We start from the raw sequence: 17,409 nt of genomic DNA, 5'->3' as shown, positions 1-17,409 counted from the left end.
CACACCAGTGCGATTGGCTAAGATCAAAAACTCAGGTGACAGCAGATGCTGGCGAGGTTGTGGAGAAAGAGGAACACTCCTCCATTGTTGGTGGGATTGCAGACTGGTAAAACCATTCTGGAAATCAGTCTGGAGGTTCCTCAGAAAATTGGACATTGAACTGCCTGAGGATCCAGCTATACCTCTCTTGGGCATATACCCAAAAGATGCCTCAACATATAAAAGAGACACGTGCTCCACTATGTTCATCGCAGCCTTATTTATAATAGCCAGAAAATGGAAAGAACCCAGATGCCCTTCAACAGAGGAATGGATACAGAAAATGTGGTACATCTACACAATGGAATACTACTCAGCTATCAAAAACAACGAGTTTATGAAATTCGTAGGCAAATGGTTGGAACTGGAAAATATCATCCTGAGTGAACTAACCCAATCACAGAAAGACATACATGGTATGCACTCATTGATAAGTGGCTATTAGCCCAAATGCTTGAATTACCCTAGATCCCTAGAACAAACGAAACTCAAGACGGATGATCAAAATGTGAATGCTTCACTCCTTCTTTAAATGAGGAAAAAGAATACCCTTGGCAGGGAAGGGAGAGGCAAAGATTAAAACAGAGACTGAAGGAACACCCATTCAGAGCCTGTCCCACATTTGGCCCATACATATACAGCCACCCAATTGGACTAGATGGATGAAGCAAAGAAGTGCAGACCGACAGGAGCCGGATGTAGATCGCTCCTGAGAGACACAGCCAGAATACAGCAAATACAGAGGCGAATGCCAGCAGCAAACCACTGAACTGAGAATAGGTCCCCTATTGAAGGAATCAGAGAAAGAACTGGAAGAGCTTGAAGGGGCTCGAGACCCCAAAAGTACAACAATGCCAAGCAACCAGAGCTTCCAGGGACTAAGCCACTACCTAAAGACTATACATGGACTGACCCTGGACTCTGACCCCATAGGTAGCAATGAATATCCTAGTAAGAGCACCAGTGGAAGGGGAAGCCCTGGGTCCTGCTAAGACTGAACCCACAGTGAACTAGTCTATGGGGGGAGGGCGGCAATGGTGGGAGGGTTGGGAGGGGAACACCCATAAGGAAGGGGAGGGGGGAGGGGGATGTTTGCCCGGAAACCGGGAAAGGGAATAACACTCGAAATGTATATAAGAAATACTCAAATTAATAAAAAAAAATTTTATTTGCAAAAAAAAAAAAAAAAAAAAAGAAAGCGTGTCTTTGTTTTTTTCCTCTGTAAGAGAATAGAGTGTCCCAGAGAGCTGATGAAGGATTTGCACACTTGTCTTGCCCAGGAAGTGCATTCTCCTTGTGTCTGCAGCACATGGGCAGCCTTTGATAGCATAAAAATACCTCCCAAATAAGAGCAGGTACCTGCTGTCCCTAGTGCATGGGAAGACAGATGCACTCAAGAACTTGCAAGCATCTGAAAACACTGCATGTGTGTTTGTGAGACCTGTAGTGAAGTAGACTTGGCCATCCCTGGACAGTGAGGTCAGATGTGAATAAGTGTTGCAAGATCACATTGAATAGCATACACTACTGTTGGGAAATGTTTTCCTAAGGCCTGGACTCCCCAAACTACGCACAGATAAGCCATTGCCTTAAAGGTCTTCTGGCCATTCACGTTTCAAATGTAAGTGGCCACTCAGTACTGATGGAAGGAAGGTATGTTTTATTATCATGGCACAAGATACACTGATTCGTTCCAGCCGGCTGAAGGGTCAGTGGGATGTTGTGTCCCCTCACCCTCATGACTACTGTGCTTTAGCACGGGGAGCAGGACAGTGTCCAAATCTCAGGGTTTGGGTGAAATATAAGGATGGAGTTGGGAAGTTGCTGGTCAAAGGATGTAAAGTTCAGATGAACAGGGAATGACTTTGAGTACTGTTACCTGTAGCCTATGACACTCAGCAGTGTCCTATAAATAATGCAAAGGAACTTTAAGAAAGGGGAAGCATGTTTGAGGGTTTAAAAAGCTGAGATGGGTATTCAATGCCACAGTAAATTGATTTGTATTTTACAAGCACTGTAAATGCGAAGGATCCTGAAAGGTAGCCTGGAAAACTTCAGTGTATAGGCATAGAGCTCATGCGCGCGCATGAGTGGCCAATGAACGATACCCGCCCCTCCTCTCTTGGACTTAGCCACGCCCTTCATTAGTTCCTGAGGGGATTTTTCAGAACAGAGGTTATGGCAGTTTCACTATCCAATTCCAGTGAGTATGAGGGGAGCCCATGGAGTTTGAAATGACTCCTTTCTTCTCTCAGGGATGTGAGAAAAAATAAGAGAATTTGGGTTGGCTTAGTAGCACTATTTTGTGAGTCTTAGCTTTAGTTCCCTCGGGATGGAGACCAACTGCTTCATTCAGAATCTTAGGGAAGTTGACCCGTTTTCTCCCAACTGTCCTTATGGCTCCTTCCTCCATCTCCCACTTGGGGCCTCTGTGGACTCTCATTTGCTGCATCAGCACATGAAGGTTCCCTGACTTGGCACCTCCTTATGCTGAACATCAGCAGACTCCATACTGAGTAGGATTTGGGAGTACAGCTGTTAATACCAATAATTATGTAACCCTACTCGATGCCCTCTTAGAGCACGCCGCAGAAAAATAGATTGATAAAAGTGAACAAAAATATGAACATCATGTGTGGTAATGGCTCCCAAGCAAAGAATCTGAACCTTACAGCAGCCCCACCTAAGATTTATGAACAGGAAACCGGGAAGGGGAATGACATTTGAAGTGTAAGTAAAGAAATGTATCTAATAAAAAATTAAAAAACAAAAAAAGACAAAGAGGTCTATGCTGTGAACATAATCAGAAAGATGATCTTATCTGCCTCTTTTGTGTGTGTGTGTGTGTGTGTGTGTGTGTGTGTGTGTGTTTTACCTTGACTTCCGTAGTCAATGGAGTTCAGATAACTGTAGGAATGCATTTTATGGTTTAGAGGCACTGATAGGATCATTCCTTTACTTATGCTCCCCCTACTAGTTTTCTCACACATATCTCATCAAGATTTAAGCTGTTATGCATCCATAAAACTTAATGCTTACTAAATCATTTTAACTTTCCTATTCTTTTCATCTTCTTTAATATTCCTGGTACCTAAATAATACAATCCTGTAAAAGGTGTTTCAAATTTAGCTGGTAGACTGGTACGCCTCTTAAAACACATGACTTAGGAAACAAGCTAACCTACATTATGGCTGATTGGTGCATTGCAAAACAGATTAATTCTAAATTAAATATATTAGACTATTTAAAATAGTCCTGCTTTAATATTTGTAATCATATCAAACTTTAAATATGGGATTATAAAGCCTGTGATTTGACTGTACTATACTGCATTCTCCATATAGATTTTACATGAATTACTGAAAATTTCTTGGCAAAAACTTATTATGTGAGCACCTTTATAACTAATACCACTGGGGCTTTTCCATTTAATGGTTATGTGAACCATATGTTTAAATACAAGTAAAAGGAGATTTACACTTAGCAGCCAACTAAGTAACCTGGATGTAGTCACTTATATTCACTGAGTAGTTGCTTGTAGAATGGATCGCAAACTGCAGATCAGGTATTTCAAGGAGCTCTCTTGGTATAAACTTAGCCCTAGCTAATTTGGCCATAGGGAATTCATGGTCCTTCTGATACTTGATCAGTCCAAGCCAAACTTCCTACACAAAAGTTCAGGATGCAGTTCCTCCTGTCTCTATGTCCTTTTTTTTTATTAACTTAATTATTTCTTATTTACATTTCGATTGTTATTCCCTTTCCCGGTTTCTGAGCCAACATCCCCCTAACCCCTCCCACTCCCCTTCTCTATGGGTGTTTCCCTCCCCATCCTCCACCATTACCACCCTCCCCACAACAATCACATTCACTGGGGGTTCAGTCTTGGCAGGACCAAGGGCTTCCCTTTCCACTGGTGCTCTTACTAGGCTATTCATTGCTACCTATGAGGTTGGAGCCCAGGGTCAGTCCATGTATAGTCTTTGGGAAGTGGCTTAGTCCCTGGAAGCTCTGGTTGCTTGGCATTGTTGTTCACATGGGGTCTCGAGCCCCTTCGAGCTCTTTTAGTCCTTTCTCTGATCTTATCTGCCTCTTAAAATTCAGTTTTTAGCAGGTGTGCTTCCTGACCAAAGAAGTCAGATGAGTGCATGAGCAGCCCCTTCAAGGACAAGGCTTGGATTCCCAGGAGCAGACAAGGAACTCTGTGGGCATACTCCAAGGAATCTGGTGAGAACCACAGCCAGCATTTTGGATCTTTGCAAATTTGCCTAAGTGTACATTGAAAGAAGAAACCTCTATTCTGGCAACTAGTGCTACATTCCTTAGGGAGAGCACAGCTCTGCCTGCTTCAAGCTCAAGCTTAGCTATCGGGAAGCTTCCCCCTGGGACTGGACCTTGGCACCTAACTCAGGACCACTTTACCTCACCTTGAGAGATAGACTTCCATCCACCCCAAGATAGACAAGACTTCCATCCACCCCACGGCAGAGCTGGGGTTAGAGCAGCGACTTTCAGGCTCTGGAGCACACCAAGAATGCACACTCCAGTGTTTGTGGGCTGCAGGCAGAACTGAGCAGAGGTTTCTGTTGGCTTCTGTTTGGAGGACTGGGGTCCAAGAGTTGGCTCCAGTTCTCCTCCGTTTGTAGGTAGCTGGTTCCTCTTGGTGCCCTGTGGTCTCTCTCTGCCTCTTCAAGTGTCTGTGACTTTAGGGTCCCTTTCATAAGGACACCAATGTCATTACAAGAGAGACCACCTTTCAGGTTTCCTTGAATGGATCACGTGGAAGGCACTGTCTTTAAGTGTCACCTACTAAGTGTCAGGGACTTCATCCTTCACCATATTAATTGGGTTACAACTTGTCCAAGTGAAGGTAGTGAAGAGAGACTCATAGGGTCAGAGCAAACCTGACAGAACTATCTCACCATGCCCCATTCTAATTGGACCAGACTTTGTAAATGTGTCCCAGGTCTTTCTGGCACTGCTGTCCATCATTGTTCTCACAGTATAGCTCTGTCATTTACGGGGGAAAACTGAACAAAAGGCATCTCCTCAGAAAGGAAGAACAAGGCAGTCAACTTTTAGATGGAATCCTGTTATAAATGGCAGAGACCCTAAGGAATCTGCTACAGTTTAGCACTGAACAGTGAGTTATACAAGACCAATGAATATAAGCTCTGTCAGCAGAAATAAAGCATTTCTATATCCTAGCAGTAAACAAAACAAAATAGGGGAAAATTTCTATGTCGTACACCAACTTTTATAAAAATCAAAAATATTTTGTAAATATTTGGCCAAACACACCCTAAACTTTTAACTATAGCTTCTATTTTTGTTTGAAATCTAGGAAGTAAGTAAATTTCATCAAAATATTGCAGAATAATTCATAATCAACTGAATACATTTAGAAATCAACAGTATAGAACTCATAGGTTTTCATTACTCAGTATATAACTCACAGGTTTTCAAACTCATACCGTGGGTTTTCTTTACCAATCAGAGTTTAGAAGTGCAGATAATGCTGTCTCCAGGTAGTCACACATACTCTGTGAGAAGATTCAGAGAGTTAATTCTCTAACAGGAGGGTCCGCATCCCAATCTGGAGACAGAATTCCCTTCAAGAAGGTCTAAATCACTTGCAGGTATGAGTAGCCCCCTCAGAGGAAGGACTGAATCTCCTGCAGGAGAGAATGACAAAAATGAGAGGATCCATAGGAGGAGGGACTTCATTTCTTCTCTGATGAGACTGGAGCACCAGCAGGAATTTGACTCTGTAGTCTGAGAGATTATTTTCAGTATGATGTTCTGAGTTCCCTGAATCCACAGCTGGAGCACCGAGCCACCATCAGGAACACTGCACCTGGACCAGTTGTCTAAGGGAATTAAATACGAATTTCACTTCTTTGGCTTATAAAATCCCACCATGCTCTAGCTTCCTTCCAACATCCACCTTTCATTGCCCACCATCTCAGCTTCTCCCACAAAGCCTGGCTGCAGGTTAAAGAAAAAAAGGTAGTTGAATTGGAAACAGAAAATGCTGTTCTGTCCCTGAGACTGGCATAGGTAATCTCTGTCCTGTAGACTGATTGACTGATGAGACACATGTGAGTGTTTGCTTTGCATAGTCTACTGCAGTTGCAAAAGATTAAAAGAACGGTAGCTTTCCTTTGATGGTTGGTCTGCTCCAGTGTGGTGCACATTTGGTGAGTCATCCACTAGTGGAACAGAGATTAATCCTAAATATTTCATCCTCGTGATCAGAAGTATTTAAGGAATAATCCATTAATGATACATCCATCAGTTGGGTCTGGACAACTTTGTTGTACTGTTTATGCATGATAAATTCATCCATATTAATTTTAATTAATCTATAGATATAGTAGTCACCTCCTACACCCAAAGACTTGGTATAAATACGTGCAAACTCAGGTGATGAGATATGGTTTCTCAGACACCCCCACAGCATGCCACACTGCAGGGTGGATGCTGCACAGTTCAGATGCAGACGTTTCCTGTTTGGCTGAGTGTTCAGTGTACCCTTCACCTTCTCACAGGCTCTTCTGACACTCTTCTTACACAACCTCCACTGACACTCCAGTTGTTTATTTTCCTTGGATTTTTGTTTTGAAGTGTACTGCTCTTTTTTCAGGATCCCAATTCTTGAAGGCATTGTATCCCCTGCATATAAACAGTCTGCCTTGTCTTAAATTGGTACCTGTGTGTGTGTCTGTGTGTGTGTGTGTGTGTCTGTGTGTGTGTGTGTGTGTGTGTGTACAGCCACATATTTCATGATCCTACCCATAGCTGACCCACTCAGAACACATGCAGGAGGTGGGAACATGAAATAAATATAAAGGAGTAAAAAGCTAGGTGCAAGGGAGATAGGAGCAGAGCATCATGAGGAAGAGTCCAGAGTCTAGGGAGGCAGGGTGTGAAAGTACAGCAGCATCTTAAAGGGGCTGCCAGTTCTTAGGGTGTGGGGATCAGGTGTGTTAGGAGCACAGGAAGAAGTTGAATGTGATGAGCTTTCAAGTTTAACTACTGTCTGATCTCTGCAGTGCCATCACTGGAAAAGTGATGTAAGTAGTACCTAGTGCCCTAATCAAATCACAGACACTTTCACTGTCAGATCCCAGTGTGCTGGGAACCCCTACCCTGGGAAGTCCTCAGGGGTGTAAGGAGCATGCACTGGTTTCCTTTGTGTTGTACTCACCATGAGTGAGGAAATATTTGTCTGCACCTCTTCTGGAAGCAGAGATAGTAAACATGGGTGACACTCCTGATAGCCTATCTGTATAAAGTTTTGGCTTCAGTGGTGTTAGCTCTCTGGCTATAAGATCTAATCTAACAAGTCTTAAGATTTCACAGATGAGGGAATTATGAAAGCAGTTAACTGAAATACATACACTGCTATTCTGAATTTGAAACAGGCTTCAACCTGACACTCTTCCTCCTTACCCTCCCCAGACTTCTTTCTTTTGTCTACATACATTCCTAGTGGCGTCTCTGAGGACCCAATTCTGACTTGTGACTGGGCCTGGGTCATGCTCATGAGTTGGGGAAGTAACAGATGACTACACTGGGGCCCCTGTATCCATGTAGCAAATGAAGTTCCACAGCTCATGATTATAACTCAGGATACAGAACCCATTGCAAGAGATCCTCAGCTGAAATCACGGAACTCACGAGGGACTAAAGACCACTGACTTGCAACATGATGTTCATCTTTCTAAACCCCTCAAAATTTCACCAAATAACCAGTATTCTAGAGTACCCCAGCACACACTGAGAAGTGTAGAGAGAAAGAATTTCATGTCTATGTTCCTCTGCCCATGAGAAAGAAGTTTCAGGACAGTAAATAGGTTTAGAGGGTAAGTTTCTCTTTTATAAACACCATTCTCTCTCTCTCTCTCTCTCTCTCTCTCTCTCTCTCTCTCTCTCTCTCTCTCTCTCTCTCCAGTTTAAAATTATTTATTTTTATTTCACATGCATTTGTGTTTTACCTGCATGTGCATCTGTGTGTGGCTGTCAGATATCTTAGGAATTTTGCGTGTGGGGGCAATTCCAGTTAAAACAGTCAGAACAAAGAGGAAATGCAGCATCAACAGTAGCAATCAGGTCCCTCTCCTTAGTACCCTGTGGATGTACCTGACCTTGGGGCTACAGTCTTCTTTGTGAATGCATGCCATGCATGCACTGCACTACAGCTGTGACGCTGGTGTCCTATGGCTTCCAGAGGAGCTGCATCTTGCCTTGTCTACAGAATACCTGCATCCAGCCCTGTCTCCAGGCAAGCATGCTGAGGACGAAACATTAGCCACATGTAAACAACATGGGATTTGTAAGTACACAAAGAATATGATTTCCTATGAAATCTGCAGTATAAAAGGAGGGTAGCATGAAGGAGAGAGATGCTATAGACTAGGACTCCAGTTACACAGTGGTTTCCATATGGATTTGTCAGACATGACTAGGAAGGGTGCTGGGAACCTGTGCAGACTTGGACAAACACAAATGCTTTTCTGTAATGGGATCCAAGAGGAAAACAGGATCAGATGAAAGCTCCTTACCGAAGGATGACCTCTCTTCAGTGAGAAGGCCAGAGTTATGTGTGTCTTCCATCTCAAGACCTCGGGTCGAATGTGTGAGTCAGGTGTCCTTGTGCCTGCCGTTCTCCAGTGCTTTTAACAAGAAGGCTTCCTCCTTAAAATTGGCAAGCTTGAGGGTGGCAAGCTCTGTCCCTGCTGTGGTTGGATTATGGTCATCCAACAAGGGTGTACATGAGTATACGTGCACTGTGTGTATTATGTAGTGCCCACAAAACCTGAAGAGGGTAAGATATTCTAGATCTTGAGTTGCACATGACTGTGAGCTGACTTGGAAATGTTGAAAACAAGTGAAGGTCCTCTGAAAGGCAGCCAGTGCTCTGAAATCCTGAGCTTTCTCTCTAGTTCCTGCTCTGTAGGTTTTCTCGTGTCCTGTTGATTACTGTCTGCTCCACTAGCCTGTTACACAGGAATCAGTCTTATGATTGTGTAGCATCACAACACCAAAAATACTTTAATCTCTGACTGGATGCCCTGAATGATTTTTACACGGGATAAAACTCGGCTACATTTGTGTTTGATTATTAACAATGCCTCTGGAACTAAACTCAGATTATCAGCTATTCCTTTTACCTCTGAACCTTCTCAAAAGCTCACACTATATATTCCGTTCTGTCCTCAGTGTACCATATATTGCTATAATCACCAGTATTGTTAAAGCAAGCCAAAGCAGATTAATAAAATCTTAAGATTTTGAAATTTACATTCACACATAGCTTGTGCTACACATCATTAATCCCACCTTTCAGGAGAGAGAAGGTCTCTTTACTGTCCAAAGCACCCTTGTGTACAGGGTGAGTTTTAGGACAGCTTCAGTTTGTGGTAACACTCTGTCTCAAATTAAGCACACAACAGCAACAACCCAACCACACTCACACAGAAACACATTCATGGAACACACACACACACACACACACACACACACACACACACAGAGCACTTTCCAGTTGCTACCCTTCCCATTCCTCAAGTGAACATTCAGTGTAACTGTACTTTAATCTCACCTACCTCAGTCCTTCCAGTCTGTAGGCTTGTCTTAAACCCTCAGGAATTGGCAACTGACATCAGGCCGGTTTCTGCTTGCTGGTGGGGAAATTGGGTTGTGTTGCTTTTTTAATCTGTACTCCCTCAGCCACCTTCCCCAGGCCCTGAGAAGTTTCCATTAACCTCCTTCAGAGTACTTCAGTGTTTTTAAGTCATACTCAACAAAGTAAGAAACCATTTGGTTTGATTGCAGCATTTAGGATTGTGTTGAGTAGGTACCAGCAGAATGTACACTGTTTATGAAGTAGGTCTGTGAGTAAGGGATAGGTGTAATTTTATCTGCTGAGTGAGTGAGCGTTTGCTCCATATCGTTACCAATTTTGGCTTCTTTGGTATTTTTATTCCTATAGACTAAACGGTTTGAGTTTGTGTTGGCTTCTTCTGTGATTTCAGTATCCAGCACCCCTGGACTTATCCTATAAGTATTACCAGATTAACAGGGCTGTTGATTTTCCATGGAGATGCTTGTTTACATTTGTACTTAATCCACATCTTATGCTCAAAGGAGGGAGAGCAGCTTGCTGGCTTTGCAGCAACACACATTGACCCAGAGTGAAGGTTCTCTCTGTTACTGATTCGAATTCCTGAATCATCATGACATTTTGCATGAGCTATCCTCCACTGTCTCGGGCATTTGAGTACTCCTTTCCCAGTTGGTGACTCTGTTTGGGAAGACTCAGGAGGTGTGCCCTTGCTGGAGAAAGAATGCCAGTGGGGCTGGGCTTGAGGTTTTAGTGCTCTGCACCACTCCCTGTGGACTCTCTGCTTTGTACTTGTGATTCCAGATGTGAGTCCTCTGCTTCCTGCTCCTTCCACTGTGCCCTGTAGTCATGGAACTTAACCTGTGGTAACAGGTGGTCTGTGAAATAGGATCACTAATCGCCTACATGTTTTATAGTTTGCTGTGCTCATGTCATTTCTGTCACAGAAATACAAAGGTAACTAATGCAGAAGGGGATATAATAGAGCGGACTCTTGTTCTGTGATACCTGACTATGCCAGTTTGTGCTTGTTACTTGTTTTGGAAAATATGCAAGAATTCAGAACTTTGAACTAGAAGTGGCCCAGTGCTCTAAGAAGAGTTTAATGGGGTATACTGGCAGGAGCTTGGGAGTCAGGAGTGCCAAGACCTATCCAGAATGTGGAAGCCCAGGACAAGGGGATTCAGAAGGCAATAATATTTGTAACTGGTCTGGGATAATTTGTATGATGGTTTTACAAAATGTGGCTTCTTTCCGACCACTTCGTAAAAACCTACCTGAGGCTGAATTAAAAAGTAATAAACAAATTTCTTCGATGAAAATTTGAAGAGAGCCCAGTATGGCCTCTGTTATACTGAGGTTATAGGACTTCAATGAAAAAAGAGCAAATGGGGCAAATAGAAATGCAAAATGTATAGTTTACAGAGAAAAGGACACTGGGAAGATTAATATTATAGCCAATGCCTAGGCCAGAAGAGAGCCTGCAATTACTTAGGAGATTAGAACCTTAATATAAGGCCATGTCTCCTCAGGTGATGACATCACTCAATTGACCTTGTAATCTGAGGTAGAAAGTGACTTACTTAGTGTTTTCCTGCTATTAACAGACACCATGACCAATGCAAATCTTATAAGAAGAACACTGCTTTGGGTTTGGCTTACAAGTTCAGCAGTTTGCTTCATTATCATCAAGGTGGGAGCATGGCAGCATCTAGGCAGATATGGTACAGGAGGAGCTGGGTGCTCTACATCATCATCTGATATATGACTTAAGAATGTAGGCTTGAAAGTATCCAGTTTCTAATCTGGGAAGGAGAACAGCAGGCCTGAGAGGAACAGGCCTCATGTGCAGAGGGATGTCCCATCTGTACATGGTTGGGAGAAGCTCAGAGAAGGTTAGTCAAACCTGTCTATCCAGTAGAGGTTAGTTAACTGTGGAAACTATCACTAACAGTAAAGGTAACTTTGAACTCTGAGGAAGAGAAGGTTTGTTGCCATTGTTTGTGGACCATGCTTGAGGGGATGAGACACAGAGAAACTGTGTCTTGGGTTCATGCCACGAAGCGTGCTAGCTGAGCACTTCACATCTTAAGTTGTGTATGTCGTCAGGGCCCTTACACAAAGGTGATCTAGTGACAGTGTCTTGCTTTGTTTGTAGCAATCACATGAATTTAAATTTCCTACTTGTTCTTTTTCTTAAAAACTCACTGATTAGTTTTAGCTGAGACTCCTGGGAGACTTTTCTCCCACATGCTGTAAGTTTTAAAGATTCGGTGATTAACATAAATTACTATTCATAGGTGAACACAGGGCCCACACTGACCTCACCTTGCTATCTGGAACTGTTACTCCTGAGCCAAGGGTCTCAAGGGTCTCTGCCTCAGAAAGAAATGTGGTAAAGTGATCTCATAATCTATTCACATTCCTGTATCATCCAGAATATCTGCTAGAATGAGAGGATCCTTCTCTGCTCAGGACAATGTAGATACTGCTTCCCCAGGAGGAAAGAAAGGGCCACTACCTGCCTCTGTGGGGCAGTCCCTGGTGTTCACTGTAATGTCACCCAACAGTCCCACCTTGAATCTGCTGTTCCACTTGAGCATGGAGCCTCCCTTTTATTCTGGGAGATAAACAGGAGTCTCCAGCTAGGAACAGTGGTCCAAACATGAGGTTAAGTGAAGGCAGTGAGAATGGTGTATATACATTAAGGGTTTCTGATTGAATGATTCTGAACTTAATGTATTTCCTACTTGAGTCATCTGTAAGTGATATATAAGCTTTGTATTAAAATGTACCTTTAGGTCCAAGATTTCATGGTAGGTCAATGTGCTACTTTCTCTTAAAGATAATTTAAGAACTGCATAAAGAAGAGAAAATACTGATCAGAAAATGTTCCTAGGTGTACATGACTGGTTTACATGTGCATGTCTCTGTGCTCAGCTCCAAGAGCACACAATATGCATTAGAAAGTAGATGATAAGAACTCTCTCTCCCTCTCTTCTCTCTCTCTCTCTCCCTCTCTCTCTCTCTCTCTCTCTCTCTCTCTCTCTCTACCTAACTTTCGATCTCTCACTCTCTCATGGGTGTGTGTGTCTCTCTGTGTGTGTGTGCATGTGTTTATGAATCTGTGTCTGTCTGTCTGTCTGTCTGTCTCTCTCTTTCTGTGTGTGTGCATGTTTGTGTGTGTGTGTGTGTGTGTGTGTGTGTGTGTGACAAACTGAAGGTGAGCTCAAGGTCTGCATGCCCAGTTGGAACAAGGATCCCATGTTGATTGACCCCCACCTTGACAAGTATCTTGTTGTTGGTATGACCAGCATGTGACTATTGGGACAAGATAGAAGTATTTACAAAGCCAACAGTTTTGACCGATTTATGCGAATTAAGGCAGATTTGAGAGTACACTTAAGAGTTTTAAACTTTGTTTGAAAAAACTAAACAGTGTTCTTGGAAGAGTTTCTTTGGAGTAGACCGCCAAAGGCCAAATTTTATCTGATTGTTGGTGAGCACCTGTGGGTTTTTGTGTTCCTAATGTAGTATCCCTTAGGTTTGGGTCAGACAATGTAAACCTTATCATTTCCACTGTTTTTAACATCTCAAATGATGTCCCATGTTCTAGGTGCCAATCCACAAATGCCCACTCCTACATCTTCTCCCTCCTCCCTCCATTTTGCCACTATGATGCTGCTCCAAAACTCACCCAACTTTTCGAAACCCACCACTCCAGCCTCCTCCTATGTTCGAGCATCACATCTCCACAGGACCAAGGGCCTTCCATCCCATTGGTTTCAAATAATGCCATCCTCTGATATATATTGGTTGGTGGTCTATTTTCTGGAAGCTATGGGTCATCAGCCAGCATATATTGTTCTTCCTCTATTGCAGGACCTCCTCTGTCACAGGACATCCACTGTTTAAGCACCACCACTACCTCAGGAAGTCCACTGTCTGTGTGTCAACTCCACTGTTACAGGACCATAAGTGTCTCAGCACTTCAACTATCACAGCACTTCTACTGTTCAGGAGCTCAAGAGTCTCAGCATCTCAAGTGTCACAGGACCTCCTTTGTCCAAGAACTGGACTGTCCAAGCAACACTACTATTGCGGGACCTCCACTGTCACAGGACTTCCACTGTAGGAGCACTACAACTGTCTCAGGACACCCACTGTCCTATAACCTCCACTATCCCAGGAATTCCACTGTCGTAGCACCACCCGTAGCAACTAAAGTGTTTCAGGACATCAACTGAAGCAAGATCTCCCATGATTCTGCAACTTCACTGCCACAGGATCTCTACAGTGACAGGAATACCCCTGAATCAGCAATTCCAATTTTGCAGGACCTCCACTGTAGCAGAACCTTCAATTGTGCAGCAGCTCCCCTGTAGGTAGATTGACCTCCATGATCTCAGTGCATCGATTTTCAAAGGACCTTCACTGTCACAGAACCGGCGCTATTTCAGTGCCTCCACTGTCGCAGGACCTACCTCTTCACAGGATCTGCACTGTTGCAGCAACTGTAATTTCAATTTTTCAAAGTCATTGCTGTTTATATTTGAGGCTGAATGAAATGTGATGCTACTTTTGAAAGCATAAAAATTTGTTCTATAGCTCTTGTGATAAATGCCGTGTGTGCTTGGACCAGTAAACTATGGAAGACTTCATGAGCTCATACCACTCTCCACCTCACTTTGTGGAAGCTGGTGTTTTTAGAGTGTGATAAACTTCAGGTGAATGGATGCATTCAGCTGCACCACGCTCTAGAGTGGGCTACACAGCCGTCATATTGAGTCCTTGCTGGGAAGAGAAGAAATCCAGAGGAGGGAGAAGGCTTGGGTTGGGGGAAGTATCATAAAATACTTATTAGATATAAGAAGGTAAGAATTATGGGGAACTGGAAAACAGAGCCAGAGGAAGAATGAGCACAGAGCAAACTGGGAAGGACAAAGTACAAAGGCACTTGGGTTTTGCCATCTGCATGTTCTCTGGAAAATCTCCCTTGGCCTCATTTCTGGGAGAAAACTCTTCCTCCACCCCCTTGTAAGTTTTCATTCTTGAAGGAAAGCAGCAACACAACTTCATCAGTGAATTTCCCCATTGGAATTGGTTCATCCTTTAATGCCTCTGGGAAATCCCCAGATGGGGAATGTCCTGCTCTCTGCTGAAGGACAGCAGGAAAGTAGGTTGTCCTCTGTTTTCTCGTTGCTACAGCTCTTCCAAATGTGGCTTATTGGCGAGTGAAGACACAGGACACTTCTGGTGTGTATGTATGCTTTGTTCGCTGTGGGTGTTGTCGGTAGTGTCCTGAAAAGAAGAAGGGCATGCCCAATGGCTCTTTGCTTCCTCTTTGACTAGCCTTATGATCATAGGGATACACTAGGCCATTGGAAGATGAGGAGAACAATGTGTCTATGTTGTGTTCACTTCTATTCCTATTTAGTCCTTGAGGGAAATCAGCAAGGGTAGAGAAGGGGACCGTAACTGGACAAAGCTGCTGAGCCTGTGTTGTGCAGCAATTCCTGTGTATAACTTGATGTTACATTAAGCAATAGGATGTCATGTTCTGTTTATACCTTTTTGATGCAATGAATCTATAATATTTTACCTCAAACCTCAATATATTACGTTTCTTCCTCTTTTGGAGAATCTGGCATGGGAGGGATCACTTCTTCATAAGGATTTGTGAACCTCTTCCAGTTTTCATTGACCAGGGGTACATCATCACCTCTGTGACTGTCAGCCCATAGTTTGGATTTACTTTCAGTAATAGGCTAAGCTGTCTCTTCTGACAACCCACAGTGAGCAGGGTACACACCTGCTACAACCTGTCTTCTGAACTGTTGTATGTCAACAGAGTCAAATACAACAGTGAAATATAAGCCTACTCCTAAGATCCATATGTTGGTTTTTTTTTTTTGCACCACCATAAAGTTGTCCTAGGAAGAGATCAGGTGCACCAATAGGGTAAGCACCATGCTGCCAGTTCAGCATTTGCCCAGATTTGTCTTGAGTTGAAGGCCAAAGTCGATGCTTTTGACTTTTCTGTTCTTCTTTAACAAAATATAATCTGGTTTCAGGTCACTGTGAACTTATACAGTGCCCATAGCCATAGATAAAGCCTGCTAATATTTGCCTAAATATTTCCTTGGCTCCTTCCTCCTCTCGGTGGAAAGACTTTCAGATGTATTTGTAAAGCTGTAAAATTTCAACCAGTTTCACGATAAGTTATTAGAATTGTCTCAGACTCAATTGGAGAAGCAAGATGATGTTGGGGTGGATGAAAAACTTCATTATATTTGCCATGGTCATGTTTGGCTGGCACCATTGCTTCTTCTTTGCATGCACTTTGATAACCCCTGTAGCAGAACTTCCACTGTCCCAGCACCTGAACTATCCCAAGACCTCCACAGTCAAAGGACCAATATTGTGGTAGGGCGTCTGTGGTCAGGCAATTCCTCTGTCTCAGACCCTCCAAATTGCAAGACCTTTACGGGCACTGGAAGTCACTGTCCCTAAACTTCCACTGTTGGAGTACCTCAACTGTAACAAGGACCTCTACTATTGTACAACCCCCTTGTCATAGCATGTCTATTGTTACAAAGTAGTCCACTGTCAAAGGACCTCCAGGGTCTCAGCCTCTCCACTGTTACAGGATCTCTACTGTCTTAGGACCACTGCTGTTGGAGGACCTCCTGTCTCTCAGCAACTTCAGTTTGTTGGAGCTCTCCTATCAGAGGACATTTACATTTGCTGTACTTCCAGTGTCACAGCTGTTATAAGAACCTCCATTCTCACAGGACCTCCAGTGCGTCAGTACCTCCACTGTCCAAGGACTTTTATATTGTAGGACCTCTACTGTCCTACAGAATGTCCACTGTTGCTAGATTTCCACTGTCACAACACCACAACCATTACAAGAACTGCAATTTTGGCATGAGCTCCAGTGTTCCAGCCCCTCCAGTGTCATAGGACTTCCACTATCCCAGGACGTCCACTGTCTCACCAAGGCCAATTTAAAGGACCTCTACTATAACAGGTTATCCACTGTAGCTGGACTTACACTGTTGCAGTACCTCAACTGTTGCAGGACCAACAAGGTTGCAGGACATAGACACTCTCAGCAGCTAGAATTTGCAGGACCTCTACTGGCACACAAATTCCACAGTTGCTGGAGCTCCACTGTCACTGCAAATGCACTGTCTCATGATATTCACTGTTGCTGGACCAGTAGTGTGGCAGCACATCCATTTTTGCCAAGCCCCTCCACTGACGCAAGACTTCCACTTTTATAGCACCTTCACTGTCCAAGCAAACCAACTCCTGCAGGATCTCCATTGTCTCAGGGCATTCACTAATGCCAGCTCTCCAATGTTGTAGTACTTTTTAAAAATTCCTCTAAAAAAGGTTACTTTGTTATTTACAAATTACAATTCAGGTGTTGAGAAAATAAATAAGGTCAGTTTCCCCCCTAGATACTAAGTAAATAAAATGTTTTTCTAGACACAATATATGTAAAAGCTTGTGAAAATGTTCATATAAAGCTATTTGTGGTGGCATGCTAATCAACAGGATGCTCTAGGAGTCCATCAACAGGATGCTCTAGGAGTCCATCAGTTTGCTTCCTCAGAGACCCCATAATAGAGGGGGAAGAAATCCAGGCTTTAGGGAGCTACCACAGCCATGATTGTTCTTTTGTCCCAGCCACTCCACCTTTGGCCAAGTTACAGCTCTGCCAGGCCCTGCC

At 43.4% G+C, this 17,409-nt stretch overlaps 1 long non-coding RNA gene across 1 annotated transcript; it reads left to right on the top strand.

Annotated features, from left to right (window-relative positions):
- The first annotated feature begins 2,129 nt into the window (after positions 1-2,129).
- On the top strand, positions 2,130-17,171 carry LOC134485017 (uncharacterized). The gene is made up of 3 exons (XR_010062916.1): positions 2,130-2,242; positions 4,145-4,267; positions 13,551-17,171. It is a non-coding gene; the product is annotated as an uncharacterized LOC134485017 (long non-coding RNA).
- The last annotated feature ends 238 nt before the right edge of the window (positions 17,172-17,409 follow it).

The sequence above is a fragment of the Rattus norvegicus genome, chromosome 1, assembly GCF_036323735.1.
Source record: "Rattus norvegicus strain BN/NHsdMcwi chromosome 1, GRCr8, whole genome shotgun sequence".
Lineage (NCBI taxonomy): Eukaryota > Metazoa > Chordata > Mammalia > Rodentia > Muridae > Rattus > Rattus norvegicus.
The sequence above is the reverse complement of the archived record's forward strand: the minus strand, read 5'-3'. Positions and strand labels throughout refer to the sequence as shown.